The sequence below is a fragment of the Salmo salar genome, chromosome ssa16 (genome assembly GCF_905237065.1).
Source record: "Salmo salar chromosome ssa16, Ssal_v3.1, whole genome shotgun sequence".
NCBI lineage: Eukaryota > Metazoa > Chordata > Actinopteri > Salmoniformes > Salmonidae > Salmo > Salmo salar.
This window is the reverse complement of record NC_059457.1, coordinates 1,955,367-1,978,963: the sequence shown is the minus strand read 5'-3', so window position 1 is coordinate 1,978,963 and position 23,597 is coordinate 1,955,367. Positions and strand designations below refer to the sequence as shown.

The 23,597-nt window shown below is 42.2% G+C and overlaps 1 protein-coding gene across 2 annotated transcripts in view; it reads right to left on the bottom strand.

Annotated features, from left to right (window-relative positions):
* Positions 1-23,597, bottom strand: part of tspan18 (tetraspanin 18) — a 129,205-nt gene that overhangs the window by 61,928 nt on the left and 43,680 nt on the right. The window contains 1 exon segment of one of the 2 annotated variants that reach the window (NM_001140106.1): positions 9,468-9,784. The exons of the other annotated variant lie outside the window; for it this stretch is intronic. The gene's annotated coding sequence lies outside the window, so the exon portion shown is untranslated. 2 annotated transcript variants of the gene reach the window in all.

The window sequence follows — 23,597 nt, the reverse complement described above, 5'->3', positions numbered from 1 at the left end:
AGATGTCATATTAAGGCACATGAAAGTTCACATGCCTCTGGAACATGTGAAGTAGTGACGTGAGACATATGTTTAGCTCCCTGAAATGGGTCACATATGGTCCTCTTTTTAGCTGGATCCTTGTAGAATTTGGACCCGGAGTCATAAAATCGTGTTTCTCTACTCTGACGATTAATCCACAGATAACAAAGGAAACCTAGTGAGTTTTTAGTTAGTAATCTTTCATTAATCTCTCCTCGTTTGTCTTTCAAGCATCCATGTGAATATCTATCTTCCTGATAGCCAATAAGCAGGGGACTTGCAGCGTGTGGAGTGTCTCAAATAGAACTAAGTTATATTTCAGCGCTTGGCTACGCAGTCGCTCGTTCAAGTGGGCAAACAGTGTGGGTGAAATTATTTAATAATTTATGTGTACATTTATTTTGAAACACCCGCGCACGCAACGTGGCCGGTGTGGTTTGTGTATTACAGTCTCATCCTAGTCAATCCTGGAATATCATCTATGCCCTCAGCTGAGAGTCTGTGAAATGCCCTCCTATGGCCTCTACATTCCTCTCTATCCAGCTCACTGAGGCACATTTCTGATCATTGAAAATTTAGGACACATGAGATTGATTATAGTCTCTAATAGGTCTTTGCTACCTACTGTTGTTTACACTGCATTCTTCTTTTTTATTCCCTGTTGCAAGTCATGCTCAGTCTAGAAAGCTTGCTCAGCTGCAACTCTTAAGAGGGAGTGGAAATGGAAAGAGAGAAGATGAGAAAAGAAAAGAGGAGAGATGATGGGGGCTGGTTTCATGGTGCACACACTGAGGTATGCAGAGAAAACCATGAACAATGACAACCAGACACACAGGGCCTTGTGTAGTGGGCTGGTACTAGGCCTAATGCACTACCTAGCTTTCAATACATAAAGCCGGCTTTCCACATGATCGATTATTATTATACATGATTGGTTATTGGCAAATGCTCTTGGTGACATTTCCTTTACATATAGTATGTTAGGGTGTGTGGTAAATAGGTGATTTATTCCGCCACTGTACTGGTCAATGAAGTGTATCCTGTCATTACTGTTCTGTATGCACAGTATTGCTGTAGCCTATACCTTGTAGATACAGTATTGGGATAGATCAGTAGTCTGTCATCTCTTATTATCCCAGTTTAAAGAGGACAATGGGTTTGTGTGTGCTGTGACATTTCAGGCCGGATGACTATAGATCTGGATGGAGATAGCTATAGGTCTGGAATGACCATAGCATGTCCAGTCTGCTAACAGCCTTCCCTGTAGCTCAGTTGGTAGAGCATGGTGTTTGCAACGCATGGTGTTTGCAACGCCAGGGTTGTGGGTTTGGTTCCCACGGGGGGCCAGCACAGGAAAAAAATGTATGAAATGAAATGTATGCATTCACTACTGTAAGTCGCTCTGGATAAGAGCGTCTGCTAAATGACTAAAATGTAAATGTAAATGTCTAACAGTTAAACAATCCCTGTGTTTGTTGCAGTCTGTGATACATATGGGCTGCCAAGAAGGACTTTAAGAAAATTAGGCCTGTTTGTAAAAGAACGAAAACACAAAGGTCTTCTACTGGTTTTAATTATAAGAGTGAGTGGCAGATGGTCCCTCAGAGCCAGGAAGTGTGTTTCTTCTTTAGTGCTCCCTCAGTCCTGGTCTGTTCTGGTCTTTGAGGTTATCAGATGTTTACCACACTGTTAGTCAGCACAGCTAAACAAACACCATGTGAGCCCCCGAAGGACTGGAGAGAAAAGTGGAAGAGAGGAATAAGGTCATCCTAGAGACAGGTCGGCCTGTCCAGAAAACAACAACAATAGTAGCATACTGTATATATTTATCTTGGTGTCCCCCCACAAAACAAACAAAACATTCGAAATTGGAGAATAATGCAAATGGTTTGCAAGGCTTCAAAACATCTATTAGTCTCCCTACAACAAAATGATGGTGATAAGGACTGTTTCACTTCTCTTGGTATTAGTTCTGGTGAACCTTTATGGTCTTCTCAGTCCCAACATGTTCTAACATCACCCACTGATGTGTTATGTTAAGACCAGATTTAAATGAGACCCTGGTTTAAATGGAGAACAGATGTGGTTTAACATGTGCTTAAGAGACTGCTTTGACTTCAGGGATCAGGGATAACTAACAGAGGCCTGAGGATTCCTGCACTCTCCTTCTTTAAGTGGAAACTAGAATGGAAAAAACATGTACAATGGTCCAAGAACTTTCCTTATCTCTTTAGAATGGAGGAAGAACATATTCCAGGAGTTTTACAATTCTCCTCATCTCTTTGGACTGGCTATGATTCTAATCTAGACCCCTCCTCCTTCTGTCTTTGGACCAGCTAAGTGTCTTGTGTACAGAAATGTGTGTTCTTCTGACAATGTGACAGTAAAGCACCATATGAGAGAGCACATCATGTCAGTGATGTCGTTACACTGTCTGACATGACAGTCGCTAGAGTGCAGTGTGAGTGTGACACAGTTGTGGTGTACCCACTATGGCAGACAATCCAGGAATCTGTCTGATTTCCCAGGCAGCTCTGCAGCAGGGCAGGGGTCCATATGACAGTGCACACCATGACGACGGTAGCTTTACCCTGTCTGACATGACAGAGGTGTAGTATGTCATCGGTATGCCCACTGTGACAGTACTATCTGCAGGATTATCTCAGCAGTGAAATATGAAACCAGGATAAATCAGGACACTGAACAGTGTGATCGAGTTATACCATTCCCCCTTTACTTAAAGATACTTGTACACCCACCATCCAAATTGTCTGAAGTTACACTCAGAGAGAGACAGACAGAGATACTGAGGGAGAGAGATATACAGAAAGAGAGAGAGAGAAAGAGGGTGGGGGCGAGAGAGAGTGAGAAAGAAAGAGGGTGGGGGCGATAAAGAGAGCGAGAGAAACAATCCAGGTTGCACTCCCTCCAATCTCTTGGTTTACTCTAAGAGCCTCTTCACACTTACTACACTTTTGGTAAAAATACCGTCAGCTACACATATTACTCAAATGTAAACTTCCGTACTTGCTACATCTCGACCGCTACCTTTGAAGGTAGCGCACGACTCTCGCCCGACAGTTGCCCCCCTTAAAGCATGGCAGTGTGAACAGAATTGTCTTGCTGAGCTAACACTCCTACAGTATAAATTGCAAGAGCCCTTATGCACATTCCATGATCGAACGTTCTAAACACACTTCCTACCAGCATGGCAATTTCCGGTGGAGCATACTATAGAACGGAAGTCAGTCTAGTTGTTATTGGCGATATAACGTTGCTACCACTATGTCGCAGTTTTTTACTTGGTGTCTTCAGGACCTGCCTCAAATTAATATTAATGATGTACATCGAATTGTTAAATCAGCCTCAGGCTCCAGCTAGCAAGAATGAAAAGGGGTTCAAGATGTATATAGGAAGCTACATAGACAACTATGAAGGTGAGTACCAAGTCAGTGACAGATAACGTTAGCTAGCTACAATCATATTAGCTAGCTAATTTAACATTTAACTGTAGCTAGCTAGTTACTTCGTAAAATGATGTAACGTTGACAGAATCTACCTGAGAATGTGAAGAATGTGAGAATGTGTGTATTTTCATTAGCTTGGTTAAGTTATGCTTGCTAACTATATTTGCTAGCTAAAAATAATTGTTATTCATGTCTTCTACACAGTATCTAACAAAGATACATTGACATGGGGAGATCACCGTGGGGGCTGCCTGTTAGAGGTCCATGAGCAAGAGTGAAAAATCGCACAGCATGAGAGTAGGGAAAGGTTATAGATAGCAACTAGGGACCTTGTTAAACATCTCCTCAACGTTTAATCTTATCAATATATAGATATTAATGATGGGTCCTAATCCCAATTTAGAATAGCCCACTTAACAGGTTATTGGTAAAGATCTGTTGATGCAGTGTTTGGTAATTGTGTTACTGAGACACAATGTATTCCTGTATAGTTAAATGAGCCCCTAGTTAAGAAGACGAGACACTAATACAGTTGAAGTCGGAAGTTTACATACACTTAGGTTGGAGTCATTAAAACTCGGTTTTCAACCACTCCACAAATGTCTTGTTAACAAACTATAGATTTAGTAAGTCTGTTAGGACATCTACTTTGTGCATGACACAAGTCATTTTTCCAACAATTGCTTACAGACTTATAATTCACTGTACCACAATTCCAGTGGGTCTGAAGTTAACATCAACTAAGTTGACTGTGCCTTTAAACAGCGTGGAAAATTCCAGAAAATGATGTCATGGCTTTAGAAGCTTCTGATAAGCTAATTGACATAATTTGAGTCAATAGGAGGTGTACCTGTGGATGTATTTCAAGGACTACCTTCAAACTCAGTGCCTCTTTGCTTGACATCATCGGAAAATCTAAAGAAATCAGCCAAGACCTCAGAAAAAACATTCTAGACCTCCACAAGTCTGGTTCATCCTTGAGAGTAATTTCCAAACGCCTGAAGGTACCACGTTCATCTGTACAAACAATAGTATTCAAGTATAAACACCATGGGACCACGCAGCTGTCACACCACTCAGGAAGGAGACGCGTTTTGTCTCCTAGAGATGAACATACTTTGGTGCAAAAAGTGCAAATCAATCCATGAACAGCAAATGACCTTGTGAAGATGCTGGAGGAAACAGGTGCAAAAGTATCTATATCCACAGTAAAACGAGTCCTATATCGACATAACCTGAAAGGCCGCTCAGCAAGGAAGAAGCCACTGCTCCAAAACCACCATAAAAAATCCAGACTACGGTTTGCAATTGCACATGAAGACAAAGATCGTACTTTTTGGAGAAATGTCCTCTGCTCTGATGAAACAAAAATATAACTGTTTGGCCATAATGACCATCGTTATGTTTGGAGGAAAAAGGGGGAGGCTTGCAAGCCGAAGAACACCATCCCAACCGTGAAGCACAGGGGTGGTAGCATCATGTTGTGGGGGTGCTTTTCTGCAGGAGGGACTGGTGCACTTCACCAAATAGATGGCATCATGAGGAAGTAAAATTATGTGGATATATTGAAGCAACATCTCAAGATATCAGTCAGGAAGTTAAAGCTTGGTCGCAAATGGGTCTTCCAAATGGACAATGACTCAAAGTTGTGGCAAAATGGCATAAGGACAACAAAGTCAAGGTATTGGAGTGGCCATCACAAAGCCCTGACCTCCATCCTATACAAAATGTGTGGGCAGAACTGAAAAAGTATGTGCGAGCAAGGAGGCCTAGAAACCTGACTCAGTTTCACAAGCTCTGTCAGGAGGAATGGGACAAAATTCCCCCAACTTACTGTGGGAAGCTTGTGGAAGGCTATCCGAAACGTTTGACCCAAGTTAAACAATTTAAAAGCAATGCTACCAAACACTAATTGAGTGTATGTGAACTTCTGACCCACTGGGAATGTGATGAAATAAATAAAAACTGAAATAAATCACTCTACTATTATTCTGACATTTCACATTCTTAAAATAAAGCAGTGATCCTAACTGACTTAAGACAGGGCATTTTTACTAGGATTAAATGTCAGGAATTGTGAAAAGTTTAAATGTATTTGGCTAAGGTGTATGAAAACTTCCGACTTCAACTGTATGTTTATTGTTATTTATGGGCCGCATCATTCTTGTTTCTCACTTCAGTCTTTTATCACACTTATCTTCACAGATGGTGTTAAAGCACTCCATGCCAGTGATTGTGGTAGCTCCTGTGTTGCAGGAAGTGCCATATGCAATCATCTGGTGGCCCTTCTTTACCAGACAGTGCACTACTAATGACAAATTTTTCGGACAAAGACTGGAGGGAAATGTATAATCTCTATATTTTAATTCATTTTATTTGAACTTTTGGACTTGTGCTGTTTCTGGAAAAGTTACATGAGTCTTTATCATTGTAATCTCTCCAACCTGATGTTAAGGTTTTAAAATGTTTTGCAGAAGTTCTCTCTACAAAGCACTCAATGGATACATGCCTGACATGGACGTTCTCCGCGTCTCATAAACGTATGCCAACTTTTCTCCACTTACTGCCCCTCCTGTGACAACAATGGAAATGTCAGCTGACGTGCCCTTGGTTGAGTCCACCTTTGGGCCAGTGCAACTGACAGTGTGCTGTCCTATCAACTTCCACAGCGAAAGACCCGTGATATTGGGAAGATTGCCCATGCCCCTTCTCCAAAACTTCCATTAGATGGCTACAGGCTTCAGTCTTCCCAGTGTGCTTACGTCCTTAGCCATCAGGAGCAGTTCCACGTCAAGGCATTAGAGACAACCTACGAGATGTCACACAAAGTCGAGGTTGCTACAAGGGAGCAGAGCAGCAGCCCGGAATGGCATCAGCTCAGGAAAATGAGAATAACATCCTCTCGTTTCCGAGAGGTTTGCCATGTCCAGGGAGAGACCTCAGCTGACCGCCTAGCTGAGCGGATGTTCAAGGGATCTGGTATGCAGACCATGGAGATGAAGAGGGGGCTAGCCATGGAGCCAGTGGCTGTACAGGATTACTGCACACTGAAGAATGTTAACTTCTTTCCGTGTGGCTTCGTAGTGCACCCAGATGCTCCGTGGTTAGGATCCTCTCCAGATGGCATCATATTTGATCCCTGTGTGAGACCACACTTTGGATTTAGAGGTCAACTGCCCAAATGTACCAAGTTATGTTGACTGCCCTTACCTGAAGATACAGAATGGAGAGCTGAAGTTGAAGAGATCTCATGCTTACTACTTTCAGGTGCAAGGTCCAATCCTTCTCACAGGTTGTAGCTGGTGTGACTTTGTCATCTGTGCACAGAAGGACATCCTAGTTGAAAGGATATATAAAGATCTACAGGTTTCAAAAACTGTAAGAGAGAAGGTTGACCACTTTTATTTTTACCACTACTTACATCAGTGTCTCTCGCATGTGAATGGATCCCATGCATGGGTGCCAAGTTTAGTGGTTTCATGAAAAATAAGTATTGATGTTCTTGTGAAGAAAACTACAGTAGAATAGATTTGTTTTAAAAAATGTATTTCAGCAAATGTTGAACAGTTCAGTTAATCAATTACACATCTCTAACACTGTATTCAATCTTGCATTTCTGGCTATTCTGTGTTTACTTGATTTCTTTCCCCCACCCCTAAACTCATTGCCTAATTAACCTCTATGGGGCAGGCGGGACGAATTCGTCCCACCTACGTAACAGCCAGTTGAATCCTGTGGCGCGATTTTCAAATACCTTAAAAATCCTATTACTTCAATTTCTCAAACATATGACTATTTTACAGCTATTTAAAGACAAGACTCTCGTTAATCTAACCACACTGTCCGATTTCAAAAAGGCTTTACAACGAAAGCAAAACATTAGATTATGTCAGCAGAGTACCAAGCCAGAAATAATCAGACACCCATTGTTCAAGCTAGCATATAATGTCACAAAAACCCAGAAGACAGCTAAATGCAGCACGAACCTTTGATGATCTTCATCAGATGACACACCTAGGACATTATGTTATACAATACATGCGGGGGCAGTATTTTCACGGCTGGATAAAAAAATGTACCCGATTTAATCTGGTTACTAATCCTACCCAGTAACTAGAATATGCATATACTTATTATATATGGATAGAAAACACCCTAAAGTTTCTAAAACTGTTTGAATGGTGTCTGTGAGTATAACAGAACTCAAATGGCAGGTCAAAACCTGAGAGATTCCTTTACAGGAAGTGGCCTGTCTGACCATTTCTGGAACTTCTTTGCCATCTCTATCTTTTACTAAGGATCTCTGCTCTAACGTGACACTTCCTACGTCGTCCATAGGCGCTCAGAGCCCGGGAAAAACCTGAATGTCGTCATCCCAGCCCCAGGCTGAAACACATTATCGCCTTTCTCAAGTGGCCGATCAAGGGACTGTGGGCTGAGGCGCGTGACCTGACCCCCCCCCGTCTTTGTGATTTTTTTTGCCGAAAAGGAGATTCCCGGTCGGAATATTATCGCTTTTCTACGAGAAAAATGGCATAAAAATTGATTTTAAACAGCCGTTGACATGCTTCGAAGTACGGTAATGGAATATTTAGAATTTTTTTGTCACGAATTGCGCCATGCGCGCGACCCTGATTTACCATTTCGGATAGTGTCTGGAACGCACGAACAAAACGCCGCTATTCGGATATAACGATGGATTATTTGGGACCAAACCAACATTTGTTATTGAAGTAGCAGTCCTGGGAGTGCATTCTGACGAAGACAACAAAGGTAATGAAACTTTTGTAATAGTAAATCGGAGTTTGATCAGGGCTAAACTTGGTCGGTGTCTAAATGGCTAGCCGTGATGGCTGGGCTATCTACTGAGAATATTGCAAAATGTGCTTTCACCGAAAAGCTATTTTAAAATCGGACATATCGAGTGCATAGAGGAGTTCTGTATCTATAATTCTTAAAATAATTGTTATGTTTTTTGTGAACGTTTATCGTGAGTAATTTAGTAAATTCACCGGATGTTTGCGGGGGGTATGCTAGTTCTGAACGTCACATGCTAATGTAAAAAGCTGGTTTTTGATAAAAATATGAACTTGATTGAACAAAAAATGCATGCATTGTATAACATAATGTCCTAGGGTTGTCATCTGATGAAGATCATCAAAGGTTAGTGCTGCATTTAGCTGTGGTTTTGTTTTTTGTGACATTATATGCTAGCTTGAAAAATGGGTGTCTGATTATTTCTGGCTTGGTACTCTGCTGACATAATCTAATGTTTTGCTTTCGCTGTAAAGCCTTTTTGAAATCGGACAGTGTGGTTAGATAAAGGAGAGTCTTGTCTTTAAAATGCTGTGAAATAGTCATATGTTTGAAAAATTGAAGTTTTTGTATTTTTGAGGAATTTGTAATTCGCGCCACGCCTCTCATTGGATATTGGAGCAGGTGTTCCGCTAGCGGAACGTCTAGATGTAAGAGTATTTAATGAAGTTGTCCCTTACCGGTTTTCTTCGAGTTACACTTGGGTGTAGCTTGCAAATCTAAAGATGGACCCGGAGTTATCTGAATACCAAAAATGCTATTATTGCCCATCTTCTTTAAGCATCATTTAGCACTAGACATGACCTAGCTGCTATTGTAGCCTGTTTTTCTTGTTACTGCAATTCGTACTGTAATTCACAGCAGCTATCATCACAGCAGTGACTTTGTTTTAAATGTTCCGTTATTTAACCTGGGAAGTTGACTAAGAACCAAATCTTATTTGCAGCAACGACCTGGTAGCATTTTTGGGGGTTAACTGAAAACTAATGTAAAAACTAATGTAATATACATTCAATGTGCCTACTTATGCTAAAATATGCTAGCCTAGTTTTAAATAATCATGAACATGTTCTTAAAGGTAAGATGGACTTTGGGATAATAATAATAATTAATTGTAAATAATAAACAATAGTAATGCTGGATAATAATAAATCATTACTGTACCTTGTGTAAAAACGTATATTCTCGTCAGAACCAGCAAATCGCTGTAGACCAAAGCCGTATTGGGCGGTCAGTTTCTCCAGCTTGGCTCGAAGCGCCTCAATTTCTCTTACGTGCTCATGGTTTGCCATTAGGGCCATGTCCAGGGCTGCAGTTTCAGGGACTGCACAGTAATCAAGTGTCTGGAGTGGACCGGATCAGAGCTGGCATTTCCATAGGCAGCGCACCTTGTTCTTCATCCTCCTCAGTCAGGGCAGGAGGTTTCAGTCTTCTTTCCCAAACACCAAGTCTCTTTTGAATGTGCCAGTTCCACGTGAAGACTGTAGGAACAACACCTCTTTTTAGGTATTGTCACCCCCCAATTTTTACCTCAACAAAGTCACTCTCGACAATGTGTACTACACACCTTTGTGTGTTTGGTGACAGTAAAGTTGTCATGACGTACTGCCACCAACCACCTTTTTCTGAGCTCTACGTCGACCGGGAAACTATGGAAGCTCACAATACTTTACATTTGGAAGAAACTGAACAGAGGCACTGAACAATGTTCATTAGCACCTCCTTCGCGGGGCTGGAATTTAAACGTAGTCATTGCGAACTACTTCAGTCAGAAATGCATCGACAACAGTTCTGGAAGTCATCAACCCGTTAGGAAGTAAATTAGAACGTTGGAGGTGGTATAATGCATAGAGCCTATAGCAGAGCATTGTTTTTGAAAACAGCTGAAATGTAGACATTTTTCTAATATTTGAGGCTTGTTTTATTGAGTTTTTACCTGAAATTTCAGTAACAGCCTGTTACATTCTGTTACATCCCCACCACCAAAAACATGTAAAATGTAGCTCATACAAATAGGATATGTTTGTGTAGTCCCAGAGTGGTGGGGGGAATTGTTTTCCTGGGGCTTAGAGTTTTTCCTGAACCGGTACTAGGCTAACCTAACCAACTCCAGACCCTAGTTGTAGCGTATGACATAGTAATAAATTAGCTGTAAAAAAAATGTTATATGTTTTATGATGGGACCAGATCATTTTTGGAGTCAGGTCATATGACATTTTTTTATTTTTAAATCCTGGTAAAAATCCTGGCCCTAGGGAGGATGAAAACTTTAAAACCCTTTACAGACAAAGAAACAACTGTGAACGGACAAAAACTAACAGGGCTGATCTCGCTGTATGCAGGGTCGCATCATGTAGGCCTTGGCATCTATAATTAGAAAGATACTCCTATAGTATGTATTCATTATTGTTGATTGATTCCTTCCAGTAAATCATTTTGGAGTAAACACGCCTAGATAGCCAAGCCACCCGAAGTGTGAATATTAATCAAATTTGATCACGTTCACATTTTCTCAGAAGAAAAATAAAATAGGCCTATTTTAAATACATAGCTTAGGCTGTAAAAACATGACATTACAGACAGGATTAGAGCACATAGGCTTCTCTAGGCTACCTGCAGCTGTGGTTGTTATCAGTAGGCTACAGGTGATCAGACTGAAGCACAGACTAATTGTGCATGTTGACAAATCATGAGGCATTTCATTTTATAAAAGAATGTTGGTGGAGGGTATAGGCTTCCATAAAAACAGCTCATCATGGTTAATTCCCTTATGCCCATGTTTTCAGTCACAAGTAGCTTTTTCCACATGTAATGATTTGCATAATATTGATCAAAATTAACCCTGGTTTGTTGTAAATTTTGTAAGGTAGGCCTAATGTACTTTAATACTTGTGCGAGAGGGTTAACCGTTCCTTTTTGATAGGCTAACGTTACTTGATGAAGACATTTTAACAACTGTGTGCTTTTGTCTTGAAGCTAAAATGTAATGACTGTAGCCTACAGATGAGAAAATAAACCCTTTAATTGTCTGCACATACTGTACATTCTTGTGAAATGTTGCATTATTCAAGAGTGTAATATGGTTTGATTGCATTATTCAATAATGTAATATGATTTAGAAGAAACATTTCTGTCATTGTTGAATAGTTTGTGGTTACTGGCTTGTAGTGGCTACTGTGATATTTACGGTCAATTTGAGCTGCTGATCAAGAATGTTGCGTTGCCATCCACAACGAAAGGTAAGAGACAAGGATGAAATATGAATTGAACATTCTCTTTTGCCACCCCGCTCCTCAGACTTTCCTTCATATCTCATAGTGGGAATAGGGCCTAAACTCAATCCTTCATGGACAAGGAGTTGAAAGATATCCTTAAGGACATGCTGTACGTATCCTGCTTCTCTTACTGAGTCTTACTGAGTCTGGAGAGGAAACAAGCTGAAGCTAAGAGGAGGTGGAGGAATGGAAAAACGGGTTGGACTCTGAACATTTTCCACAGCCGTGAGGCAACAATCTCATGAAAATTCAAAAAAGCGAGGAGAGGCTTTTAAGAGCATTCCGCTGCCAGCCTTGAGAAAGCCACAAGATGAGAGACGGAGAATCAGAAATCACGCTCGGCTTTGACACAAAGAGCACTCAGAGAAATTAGATTTAATCTTACGAGCCGAGCAGCTAAAGAGAAGCAGGGAACCTGACATCAACATTTTGAGTCAACTGTGAGAAAGAAAGTTCACTTCCCGATCATTCCCTCCCCTCCCAGCCTGTAAAAACAAAACATAAAAAACACACAACACAAAACCGCTGCATGTTTCTGCACTGCAACAGCTCAAAAACACAAAAATAGGCCAAAATAGTTTGATTTTCATTCACAAGGCAGGCCGGGGACATCAGAGTGATCAAACCTTCTCTCCCAGCCTGGGAAAACAAAACAAAACTTATCACAAAACTTATCACGAATGGAGGGAAAGGGGAAAAGGGCCACAAACAGAAGACTTTAAAAGGCTATTTTATTTACAAGGCAGTCCGGGGAAATAGGAGTGATCTGACATGGCCTCACCAGACCCAGAGGGACAGTTTCTGGGACATGGGGTTGAGGTTAACTAGCCCACTCTGAGACAACTTCACTGTGAGAATGTGTACACACAAACACACTGTGAGAATGCACAGCCTCGCTGAGTCCCAGACTGTGGGAAAGGGAGTTTACACAATTACATCACATTTATGTATGGGAGTGAGGGAGGGAGGCAGGGAGAGGGGGAGGGAGGGAACTGAGACATTTGGACGAGGTCCAAGATTAGGTCCCTGAAGGAACACAAGTCAATAGGTTTCCACCACAAAACATGATAGATAGGATGAGATAGCAGACGGGAAGACAACATGGCCTGGAGTCATACCAGTGTCCAGAATTTATTTATTGAAAGGCTCCCATATGGGAGAGTAAATAAGTTACAATGAATTCATAACTTCATGGTTTAGCCTGATCTTAAACCTTTGGAAGGGGTTTATTTGAGGAAATATAAAGTGAAATTAAATAGCTGAAGTGCTTGAATGCTTAGTTTGAGGCAAATGGGGATCAACAGCGTTCATATTTCAGTGTGCATGCATAATGAGTTTAAAATTAAACTACACCACATGGCCAAAAGTATGTGGACTAATTAGTGGATTCAACTATTTCAGCCACACTTGTTGCTGAGAGGTGTATAAAATTGAGCACACCGCCATGCAATCTCCATAGACAAACATTGGAAGTTTAATGGCCTTACTGAAGAGCTCAGTGACTTTCAACATGGCACCGTCATAGGATGCCATCTTTCCAACAAGTCAGTTTGGCTGAATCCAGGAGATCGCTACCTGCCCAACTGCATAGTGCCAACTGTAACATTTGGTAGAGGAGGAATAATGGTCTGTTTGGGCTGTTTTCCATGGGCTGTTTTCTATGGTTTGGGCTAGGCCCTTTAGTTCCAGTGAAGGGAAATCAACGCTACAGCATACAATGACATTCTGCGATTCCAACTTTGTGGCAACAGTTTGGGGAAGGCCCTTTCCAGTTACAGCATGGCAATGACACTGTGCATAAAGCAATCCCTGTGGCTCAGTTGGTAGAGCAGGGTGTTTGCAACGCCAGCATGGTGTGTGCAACGCCAGGGTTGTGGGTTCAATTCCCACGGGGGGCCAGTACAAAAAAAAAAAAAATGAAATGTATGTATTCACTACTGTAAGTTGCTCTGGATAAGAGCGTCTGCTAAATGACTAAAATGTAATGTCCATACAGAAATGGTTTGTTGAGATTGGTGTGGAAGAACTTGACTGGCTTGCACAGAGCCCAACACCAATGCCCGACCTCCCTAATGTTCTTGTGGGTGAATGGAAGCAGGTCCACGTGGCAATGTTCCAACATCTAGTGGAAAGCCTTCCCAGATGAGTAGAGGCTGTAATAGCAGCAAAGGGGGGACCAACTCCATATTAATGCCCATGATTTTGGAATGAGATGTTTGACATCAGGTGTCCACATACTTTTTACACCATGTAGTCTTTCTCTGATTAACCTGTTGGGGCTAGGGGGCAGTATTTGCACGGCCGGATAAAAAAAGTACCCGATTTAATCTGGTTACTACTCCTGCCCAGTAACTAGAATATGCATATAATTATTGGCTTTGGATAGAAAACACCCTAAAGTTTCTAAAACTGTTTGAATGGTGTCTGTGATTATAACAGAACTCATTTGGCAGGCCAAAACCTGAGAAGATTCCTTACAGGAAGTGGCCTGTCTAACCATTTCTTGCCCTCCTTGATCATCTCTAACAAATACAGGGGATCTCTGGCATGACGTGACACTTCCTACGGCTCCCATGGGCTCTCAGAAGGCGGGAAAAAGCTGAACGATGTAATTCCATCCCCAGGTTGAAACACATTAGCGCGTTTGGCAAGTGCTCTATCAGAGGGCCATTAGACTGAGGCTCGTGCATGAGGGGATAGCATGCTTTTACTTTCACTCTCTTTGTAATAAAAAACGATTTCCCGGTCGGAATATTATCGCTTTTTTACGAGAAAAATGGCATAAAAATTGATTTTAAACAGCGGTTGACATGCTTCGAAGTACGGTAATGGAATATTTAGAATTTTTTTGTCACGAAATGCGCCATGCTCGTAACCCTTATTTACCCTTTCGGATAGTGTCTTGAACGCACAAACAAAACGCCGCTATTTGGATATAACAATGGATTATTTGGGACCAAACCAACATTTGTTATTGAAGTAGAAATCCTGGGAGTGCATTCTGACGAAGAACAGCAAAGGTAATAACATTTTTCTTATAGTAAATCGGACTTTGGTGAGTACTAAAATTGCTCGGTGTCTAAATAGCTAGCCCTGTGATGCCGGGCTATCTACTTAGAATATTGCAAAATGTGCTTTCACCGAAAAGCTATTTTAAAATCGGACATATCGAGTGCATTTAGGAGTTCTGTATCTATAATTCTTAAAATAATTGTTATGTTTTTTGTGAACGTTTATCATGAGTAATTTAGTAAATTCACCGGCAGTGTTCTAATGCTAGAATGCTAGTCACATGCTAGTCACATGCTAATGTAAAAAGCTGTTTTTTGATATAAATATGAACTTGATTGAACGAAACATGCATGTATTGTATAACATAATGTCCTAGGGTTGTGATCTGATGAAGATCATCAAAGGTTAGTGCTGCATTTAGCTGTGGTTTGGGTTTATGTGACATTATATGCTAGCTTGAAAAATGGGTGTCTGATTATTTCTGGCTGGGTAGTCTGCTGACATAATCTAATGTTTTGATTTCGTTGTAAAGCCTTTTTGAAATTGGACAGTGTGGTTAGATTAACGAGAGTCTTGTCTTTAAAATGGTGTAAAATAGTCATATGTTTGAAAAATTGAAGTTTTTGCATTTTTGAAGTATTTGAATATCGCGCCACGGGATTACACTGGCTGTTGAGTAAGCGTCCCACCTAGCTCATAGAGGTTAACAGACTCTCTTGTTCAGTAAACAGCACACTGTATACATAACTATGACAATGGTCTTGCTGGTGTCGACACCAGCTGATGATTTGTGAGTGAGTATTTATTAGGACTCAATGGCGATGAAACAGTAAGTACATCTACAGTTGAAGTCGGAAGTTTACATACACCAAGGTTGGAGTCAGTTTTTCAACCACTCCACACATTTCTTGTTAACAAACTATAGTTTTGGCAAGTCGGTTAGGACATATACTTTGTGCATGACAAGTCATTTTTACAACAATTGTTTACAGACAGATTATTTCAAATATAATTCAATGTATCACAATTCCAGTCGGTCAGAAGTTTACATACACTAAGTTGACTGTGCCTTTCAACAGCTTGGAAAATTCCAGAAAATGATGTCACGGCTTTAGAAGCTTCTGATAGGCTAATTGACATCATTTGAGTCAATTGGAGGTGTACCTGTGGATGTATTTCAAGGCCTACCTTCAAACTCGGTGCATCTTTGCTTGACATCATGGGAAAATCAAAAGAAATCAGCCAATACCTCACAAAAAATGGTAGACCTCCACAAGTCTGGTTCATCCTTGGGAGCAATTTCCAAACACCTGAAGGTACCACGCTCATCTGTACAAACAATAATACGCAAGTATAAACACCATGGGACCACGCAGCCGTCATACCGCTCAGGAAGGAGACGCGTTCTGTCTCCTAGAGATGAACGTACTTTGGTGCGAAAAGTGCAAATCAATCCCAAAACAACAGCAAAGGACCATGTTAAGATGCTGGAGGAAACAGCTACAAAAGCATCTATATCCACAGTAAAACGAGTCCTATATAGACAACCTGAAAGGCCGCTCAGCAAGGAGCGGCTCCAAAACCGCCATAAAAAAAGCCAGACTACGGTTTGCAACTGCACATGGGGACAAAGATCGTACTTTTTGGAGAAATGTCCTCTGGTCTGATGAAACAAAAATCTAACTGTTTGGCCATAATGGCCATAGTTATCTATGGAGGAAATAGGGGATGCTTGCAAGCCGAAGAACACCATCCCAACCGTGAAGCACGGGGGTGGCAGCATCATGTTGTGGGGGTGGCTTGCTGCAGGAGGGACTGGTGCACTTCACAAAATAGATGGCATCATGAGGGAGGAAAATTATGTGGATATATTGAAGCAACATCTCAAGACATCAGTCAGGAAGTTAAAGCTTGGTCACAAATGGGTCTTCCAAATGGACAATGACCCCAAGCATACTTCCAAAGGTGTGGCAAAATGCCTTAAGGAGAACAAAGTCAAGGTATTGGAGTGGCCATCACAAAGCCCTGACCTCCATCCTATAGAACATTTGTCGGCAGAAATGAAAAAGTGTGTGCCAGCAAGGAGGCCTAGAAACCTGACTCAGTTACTCCAGCTCTGTCAGGAAGAATGGACCAAAATTCACCCGACTTATTGTGGGAAGCTTGTGGAAGGCTACCCGAAACATTTGACCCAAGTTAAACAATTTAAAGGCAATGCTACCAAATACTAATTGAGTGTATGGAAACTTCTGACCCACTGGGAATGTAATGAAAGAAATAAAAGCTGAAATAAATACTTCTCTCTGCTATTATTCTGACATTTCACATTCTTAAAATAAAGTGGTGATCCTAACTGACCTAAGACAGGGATTTGTACTCGGATTAAATGTCAGGAATTGTGAAAAACTGAGTTTTTAAATGTTTTTGGCTAAGATGTATGTAAACTTCCGACTTCAACTGTAGCCCCGCTATTGTTATTTTACTGCTGCTCTTTAATTATTTGTTACTTTTATTTCTTACTTTTTTGTATTTTCTTAAAACTGCATTGTTGGTTAAAGGCTTGTAAGTAAGCATTTCACTGTAAGGTCTACTTCACCTGTTATATTCGGTGCATATGACAAATACAATTTGATTTGATAACATAAGGCCAGCTATTGTGAAAGAATACTTGTGGATCTTGTTGATTTCCTCTATCGCTTCAAGAGGCCTACTGTCCACCTGGTAATTTTGTGGTTCTAAAGTGTCACCTACAGATGGATGTGTGGTTGTTAGAGAGAAGCTAGGTAGCTAACGTTAGCTGGCTGGCTCGCTAGCTAACATTACGTGTATGATCTGTGTAGTAATATGATTTGTATCTTAGAGCCATTTGCATTGCTAGTTATTGCCTAATGCTAGCTAGCTAACACTGAACCTAGTTGGTTAGTTTTAGATACCAGCAGATTCATGCAGGGTAGTAACGTTATGAGTTGGGATTATGGTTCATTGTTTAGCTAGCTAGCTACATGTCTAAACAAAAAGACTCCACAATGCAAGTCACCGTTTATACCTTCTGTATCCCATGCATGTGACAAATAAACATTGATTTTATTTGATATAGTATGTTTTACCAGACACGGTAATATGAAGAACAACATGACCTGCACCAAAGTCAAATTAGGATATAACGTTAGGCTGGACAATAGAACGAGTCAAAATTCACCCAAGGCTGAAAAAATGGCAAAAGAATGTTGGCTAAGCTAGAACACTAGCGCGAGCCTATAGCAAATGAATGGAATCGAACGTTCGCAGAGCCTCTTCTGACTGGGGTGACGCTTAGAATTCCATTTCCCTTAAATGGCCCAAGAAAATGTATCCCTTTTTATTTTACCACTACAATCTGTTCTTAGGACGAAACTGAAAAATAACAACTTGTGTAGAAAGTAAACATCCACACCTCGATGGTCCCAAGTGTGCTTATGTCTGCATAACGAGAAAGTAGGGGGAAAAAATGGCCTAGCGATTTCTGGTCTAGCGATTCATGACAGCAGAGTACGTTGCCCAACCTTATGTAATTAGAAAGAAGAGATTATCCTGATTAAAATGGTGTCCGACTTGAAAAAATCTAAATATACACATTGCGAGATATTTTGCGAAATATACCAGCATGCCTCTCCATAGGAAAACCATGGGGGGAGCTCAGCGTTCCAAGGGCAAAAGGTATTTCGGGGCTAGTGTTTGATGACAACGGAGTACGCTTCCCAGCCTTACATAATTAGAAAGAGGAGATTCCCATGATTCAAATGTGGTCCAATTTGAAAAAATCTAAATATACACATTGCGAGATATTGGGCAAAATAGACAGACATACCTATATTTCAGACACCCAAAAGTACTCATTACATTTTGAATGCTTGGACTGGAAAATTGGCAAATTCATGCGCATATCAAGAGAACATCCCTGGTCATGCCTACTACCTCTGATCTGGCGGACTCACTAAACACAAATGCTTCGCTTGTAAATGATGTCTGAGTGTTGGAGTGTTCACCATGGCTTTCCATAAATAATAATACATTTAAAAAATAAAACTGTGCCATCTCCTTTGCTAAAAAGTACTCAAGTATTACAATTGGGTACCTTTTCCACCACTGCTGCTGGAGCACTGCCTAAAACTGTCTGGTTTCTCTTGGCCCTATTGCCTTCACTTTCTGATTAGCGAAGGACCCACACACACACACACACACACACACACACACACACGGTGATGAATAGGTTAGACCATTTTCACTTTCTGCTCTCTGGAAGAGGGACAGGTCATGAGTAATCATTGGGAACACATCCAAGGTATCCTCTCTCCCTGACCTTCCAGTTGAAAATAAAACCTTTAAAAGAAGAGAGAGTGTGTGCGTGTCTATGTGTACGTATGTGTGTAAGAGCTCAATCTTGCTTTAATTACTCTGCTTAAATCGATGAAGAGAAGACTGCAGTCAATTTCAACTCTCATCCTCCTCGGCATCAGGGGAAGGACACCTGCAATGTTTTTGTTATGTCTGGCGAACACATCTAGCGATGGTGGAGGACAGATGCTGCTGTCAGAAACATTAGTTGGTTGGATGATGAAATACATTGCCATAACAATATCAAACACCTTCCAAATGTCTCAAATGGTTACATTAAACAGTCTGGTGGCTTCTCTTTTTCTCTCCCGCTCTTCTCTCTCTTGCTCTCCTTCTCTCTCTACCTCTCTCTCGCAGTAATACTATGGCTGACCCTTTAAAACAACAACTATCTGGTGGATGTGACAATTATTTATTCTGAAAGTGGAGAGAAATGGCATACTACTAAATAACAGAGCCACTGACAGTAGTACTTGTAGGTCTATACCACAGAATTAACTAGAACACATTGCACCTCTATTAACTGTACATTGAAATCATGGTCTTTCTCTGTAGTAGAACTACACAGACACATACTGACTTGTTATTCCTCTGTAGAAGGCTGTACAGACACACATTGACCTGCTCAGTACCCAGAGGACAGAGAAGGCTGTACTCTAAGACCATTTTAGCACACAAACAGTAAAGCCTGGAGTAGCGCACTTTTAAAGTGGCGGCGGGCTAAATCTTTTATAAAGCGACATAAAGAAATCATGAGGCAACTTTCTCTTTACTTCAGCCTTGCTCTGTAATCGTCTGTCCCTGGGTGTACAGTAAATTTAACCTCTATGGGCTAGGTGGGACGCTAGCGTGCCACCCGTGGTGCACTCCATCAACAGCAGGTGCATTTCAAGAGCGGCAAATTTGAATCCAAATAAATGTCAAAATTCAAATTTTTCAAACATACAACTATTTTACACCCTTTGAAAGATAAACATCTCCTTAATCTAACCACGTTTTACGATTTCAAAAAGGTTTTACGGCGAAAGCATAAATTTAGAGTATGTTAGGACAGTACATTTACAAGAGTTGTGTGTAATGTTTTGTCAAGTCAAAGACAGGGTCACCAAAACCATAAAACCAGCTAAAATGATGCACTAACCTTTTACAATCTCCATCAGATGACACTCCTAGGACATTATGTTAGACAATGCATGCATTTTTAGTTCTATCAAGTTCATATTTATATCCAAAAACAGCGTTTTACTATGGCATTGATGTTGAGGAAATCGTTTCCCTCCAATAACCGGCAGTCAAGTCAGCGTCACAAATTAAATAATTAAAATTAGAAAACATTGGTAAAATATTATATTGTCATTTAAAGAATTATAGATTTACATCTCTTGAACGCAATCAACTTGCCAGATTTAAAAATAACCTTACTGGGAAATCACACTTTGCAATAATCTGAGCACTGCGCCCAGAAAAATACGCGTTGCGATACAGACTAGACGTCATGTTGGGGAGATCTAAAATCGAAAATACTATGTAAATAATCCATTACCTTTGATTCTCTTCATCAGATGTCACTTCCAGGTATCACAGGTCCATAACGAATGTAGTTTTGTTCAAAAAAGCTCATCATTTATGTCCAAAAATCTCCGTCTTGTTAGCACATGATCTAAGCCAGCCGGACTTCTCGTCATGAACGAGGGGAAAAAATATATTTTTACGTTCGTTCAAACATGTCAAACGTTGTATAGCATAAATCATTAGGGCCTTTTTTAACCAGAACATGAATAATATTCAAGGTGGACGAATGCATACTCTTTTATAACGTATTGGAACGAGGGTACCCAACATGAACTCGCGCGCCAGGTGTCTAATGGGACATCATCGTTCCATGGCTCTTGTTTGGTCAGATCTCCCTCCAGAAGACTCAAAACACTTTGTAAAGGCTGGTGACATCTAGTGGAAGCAATAGGAAGTGCCAAAATATTCCTCAGCCCCTGTGTTTTTCAATGGGATAGGTTTAAAGGTAATACAACACATCAGGTATCCACTTCCTGTCAGAAAATGTCTCAGGGTTTTGCCTGCCAAATGAGTTCTGTTATACTCACAGACACCATTCAAACAGTTTTAGAAACTTTAGACTGTTTTCTATCCATATATAATAAGTATATGCATATTCTAGTTACTGGGTAGGATTAGTAACCAGATTAAATCGGGTACATTTTTTTTATCCAGACGTGCAAATGCTGCCCCCTAGCCCTAACAGGATAACCATCTACATCATGTAGATTTAATCTGCTGTTTAAACATCGGGCCTATTAGGCAGTCTGACATGACATCGCATTTAAAAGAAGAGAAATGAAGAGTAAAATGTACAGACAACAGTAGAGAGTGTGCAGACAAGTTTACCCGCAGAGACCTAGACTGGAGTGGTCTAACAGGTTGTCACGTCCTGACCCTAGTAAGATGTCATTTTCTATAGTAGAGTAGGTCAGGGCGTGACAGGGGGTGTTTTGGGTGGTTTGTCTATGTTTTCTATTTCTATGTTTTAGTTCTAGTTTTTCTATTTCTGTTTTTTGGGGGTTGATCTCCAATTGAAGGCAGCTGGTCCTCGTTGCCTCTGATTGGAGATCATATTTAAGTAGGGGTTTGTCTTCCTGGGTTTTGGTGGGTTATTATATTTTGAGTAGGGTTTGTTTCTCTCTGCATCACGATTTGTTGTTTTATCATTTCAGTTATTTATGTATTGCAAAGTTTCACGGATTTAATAAAAATGTGGAACTACAACCACGCTGCGCCTTGGTCTGCTCCTTTGGACAGTCGTGACAGAATAACCCACCATCAAAGGACCAAGCAGCGTGGGCAGGAGGACTGGATTAAGCAGCGTGCCCGGGAGGAGATGGCATCCTGGTTGCTGGAGAAGTTGGAGGAAAGGATAGACTGGACTTGGGAGCAGGTATTGGAGAGATACAACAGCCTGCCTGGGAAGCAGGTGGAGGCACGATACCAATGGCGAGGCAAGTGCGAGAGGCAGCCCCCAATTTTTTTGTTTGTTGGGGGGGGCACAAGGGGAGATTGGCAGAGTCAGGTTGGAGACCTGTGCCAACTCCCCGTGCTTACTGTGGGGGGTGAGTGATCGAGCAAGCACCATGTTATGCTGAGATGTGCACTGGGTCGCTCGAGTTGGCATTCAGCCAGGAAGGAGTATGCCTGCTCAGCGTTCCTGGTCTCCGGGTCGCGTCTTCTCGGCCCAGGATATCCTGCGCCAGCTCTATCCACGGTACCCCCCGTTCGCCAAAACAAACCTGTGCGACCTGTCACAACGTCTCGCGCTTGTCGGGCTACAGAGGTTATCCAGCCAGGACATGTTGTGCCAGCCATAAGCTCCAGATCTCCAGTGCGCCTCCACGACCCAGTATACCCTGTGCCTGCTCTGCGCACCTGGCCTCCGGCGACGCTCTCCAGTCCTGAGCCTCCAGCGACGTTCCCTAGTCCAGAACTCCCAGCGACGTTCCCTAGTCCGGTGAGACCTATTCCAGCTCCACGAAGGAAGCCTCCAGCAACGTTCCCTAGTCCAGAACTCCCAGAGACGTTCCCTAGTCCAGAACTCCCAGCGACGTTCCCTAGTTTGGTGAGACCTATTCCAGCTCCACGAATGAAGCCTCCAGTGATGATCTATGGTTCGAAGCCTGTAGGCATAATCCATGGCCCGGAGCCTGTAGAGATGATCCATGGCACGAAGCATCCAGTGATGAGCCATAGCATGGAACCTGTAGTGATGATCCATGGCACGGAGCCTGCAGTGACGGTCCACAGTTCGGATCCTCCTGAGACGGCCTACAGTCCGGAACCTCCTGAGACGGCCCACAGTCCGGAACCTCCTGAGAAGTTCCACAGTCCGGAACCTCCTGAGAAGTTCCCCAGTCCAGAGTCTTCAGCGGCGGTCTGCAGCCCAGAGTCTTCAGCGGCGGCCCAGAGTCTTCAGCGGCGGCCTGCAGCCCAGAGTCTTCAGCGGCGGCCTGCAACCCAGAGTATCCAGCGGCGGCCTGCAGCCCAGAACCTCCAGCGGCGGCCTGCAGCCCAGAACCTCCAGCGGCGGCCTGCAGCCCAGAGTATCCAGCGGCGGCCTGCAGCCCAGAACCTCCAGCGGCGGCCTGCAGCCCAGAACCTCCAGCGGCGGCCTGCAGCCCAGAACCTCCAGCGGCGGCCTGCAGCCCAGAACCTCCAGCGGCGGCCTGCAGCCCAGAACCTCCAGCGGCGGCCTGCAGCCCAGAACCTCCAGCGATGATCTACAGTCCAGTTCCTCCAACGACGATCCACGGTCCGGTGGTATTAAAGCAGAGGGATCAGCGGGTGGAGCGGGGATTACGACCCGAACCGGAGCCGCCTCCTCTGCTGGAGGTTAAGGTTATGTGGACTGCATTTGAGCCGCCATCGACAATTATCACCCTCCCTACCCTCCCTACCCTCCCTTTTGATTTGTGGTTTCTTTTGTTGGTTTATGTTGCATTCAGAGTCTGCACCTTGGGGGGGGGGGGCTACTGTCACATCCTGACCCTAGTAAGATTTAATTTTCTATAGTAGAGTAGGTCAGGGCGTGACAGGGGGTGTTTTGGGTGGTTTGTCTATGTTTTCTATCGCT